Source organism: Plodia interpunctella, unplaced genomic scaffold (assembly GCF_027563975.2).
Source record: "Plodia interpunctella isolate USDA-ARS_2022_Savannah unplaced genomic scaffold, ilPloInte3.2 Pint_0, whole genome shotgun sequence".
Taxonomy (NCBI): Eukaryota; Metazoa; Arthropoda; class Insecta; order Lepidoptera; family Pyralidae; genus Plodia; species Plodia interpunctella.
Genome location: NW_026525650.1, coordinates 12,501 through 15,000, shown reverse-complemented (window position 1 = coordinate 15,000; position 2,500 = coordinate 12,501). Strand labels below are relative to the sequence as shown.

Below are 2,500 nucleotides of genomic sequence, written 5' to 3'. Positions count from 1 at the left end.
CACCAACTAAGAACGGCCATGCACCACCACCCACCGAATCAAGAAAGAGCTGTTAATCTGTCAATCCTTCCGGTGTCCGGGCCTGGTGAGATTTCCCGTGTTGAGTCAAATTAAGCCGCAGGCTCCACTCCTGGTGGTGCCCTTCCGTCAATTCCTTTAAGTTTCAGCTTTGCAACCATACTCCCCCCGGAGTCCAAAATCTTTGGTTTCCCGGAAGCTGCCCGCCGAGCCATTGTAGTAACGTCGGCGGATCGCTAGATGACATATTTACGGTTAGAACTAGGGCGGTATCTAATCGCCTTCGAACCTCTAACTTTCGTTCTTGATTGATGAAAACACCTTTGGCAAATGCTTTCGCTGATGTTCGTCTTGCGACGATCCAAGAATTTCACCTCTAACGTCGCAATACGAATGCCCCCAGTTATCCCTATTAATCATTACCTCGGAGTTCTGAAAACCAACAAAATAGAACCGAGATCATATTCTATTATTCCATGCACGAAATATTCAAGCAGCATTTTGAGCCCGCTTTGAGCACTCTAATTTGTTCAAAGTAAAATTGTCGGCCCACCTCGACACTCACTGAAGAGCATCGCGATAGGATTTTGATATTGAACCGGTGTTTTACCACCGATTCACCGACGATATGCTCCGCAAACGTGTCAGTATCACCGCGGATGCGGTGCACCGACAGCGCGGCGCACAAATGCAACTACGAGCTTTTTAACCGCAACAATTTTAGTATACGCTATTGGAGCTGGAATTACCGCGGCTGCTGGCACCAGACTTGCCCTCCAATTGTTCCTCGTTAAAATATTTAAAGTGTACTCATTCCGATTACGAGGCCTCGTAAGAGTCCCGTATCGTTATTTTTCGTCACTACCTCCCCGTGCCGGGAGTGGGTAATTTGCGCGCCTGCTGCCTTCCTTGGATGTGGTAGCCGTTTCTCAGGCTCCCTCTCCGGAATCGAACCCTGATTCCCCGTTACCCGTGACAACCATGGTAGTCGCAGAAACTACCATCGAAAGTTGATAAGGCAGACATTTGAAAGATGCGTCGCCGGTACTGGACCATGCGATCGGCAAAAGTTATCCAGATTCATCAAAATTAACGACTTCGAGCGCGAGTCCGCACCCACCGTCGATTGGTTTTGATCTAATAAAAGCACTCATCCCATCACTGGTCAGAGTTCTGATTGCATGTATTAGCTCTAGAATTACCACAGTTATCCAAGTAACTGAGTAAGATCTAAGGAACCAAAACTGATATATTGAGCCATTCGCGGTATCGCCTTAATACGGCTTGCACTGAGACATGCATGGCTTAATCTTTGAGACAAGCATATAACTACTGGCAGGATCAACCAGGGAGCTAACAAAAAGCGCGCGAGCGCGCTCTCTAGTCAGCGTGTGTGTGTGTGTGTGAACACAACACAGTGAAACGCCGCGTCTCGTCCGAAGACCGGACGAGAGCGGCGCGTGCATCTTCCTACTACTCATTCTCCTCCGTTATAGGGAAAGAGAGCGAAGCGAGAGAGCACTGTGGAGTTTTGTGTTTATTTTATAAACACGGGGTCGAGAGAGACCTCAACCGAAAGTTCGCTAATAGACGCGACGCTTTGTAAACATCGTTACGTTTTTCACATATAGTGAAAGCGTACGCATTCACGTCAGAACACCCGGTGTCGGTGGGGCCAGAAACACAAGTCGTACGAACGAAGGGTCCTCGGTATACGATTATTTTATATTTTATAGTGGTGGTGTTGTGTGGGAGAAGAGAGAACGCCCCGCCGCCGGTGGCAGTGTGGCTAACAGCGGAGGAGACGTTTCTCTTTAACCCGGTAATTTTTGTTTGGTGGTCGGCGACGCGCACTACCCGCACGGCAATAACTACCGTGAGGCCTGTGGGACACGTCACCTTGATCGACCTAGTCGGACGGATGAGCATTGGTATCAAAAAACGCACACCGTGTGTCCGTCGGTCGACAGTGAGGGCGAAAACGACAAACTCTCCATTAAACATAAAACACATACACAACAAACGACGTACACTTTTTTAAACACTAAACCCAGCAAGAGTTTGTTTCGTTTGTCAGTCTGTCTCTAATATTACAACATACACAACACACACAACAACAACACACATTGCAGCGTATCGTAAAAAAATATACAACACACCACACACAACACCGCCGTATGTGTATATAAATATATAAAAGTTATAATATAGAAACAAATTAACAAGCACGCAACATCACACAGAGCACGTCACCTATTGGATGATTTTGTATGTAAAAGGAGAGTTGGTATCGTTATCAGAAACGAGAGCGCGCGCGCGCGCTCAAGCGCTCTCCCCGAATCTTATAAATTGTGCGCAGAGACGACGGACACAGAGCGCCGGCGCGCATCTGCACACTAAGACTCGGGGGGTTTTCAAAAGCGCGCAAGCGCGCGCGCACATCGCGCCTCCGTCAGCGAGACGAGTCGAGCGCGCCGACGCA

At 48.4% G+C, this 2,500-nt stretch overlaps 1 non-coding gene across 1 annotated transcript in view; it reads right to left on the bottom strand.

The window, feature by feature from the left end:
* The window catches only part of LOC128682676 (small subunit ribosomal RNA), a 1,908-nt gene extending 538 nt beyond the window's left edge, over window positions 1–1,370 (bottom strand). The window contains exon 1 of the ribosomal RNA XR_008406157.1: window positions 1–1,370. This exon is cut by the window's left edge and continues 538 nt beyond it. This is a non-coding gene — a ribosomal RNA (small subunit ribosomal RNA).
* Window positions 1,371–2,500: the final 1,130 nt, after the last annotated feature.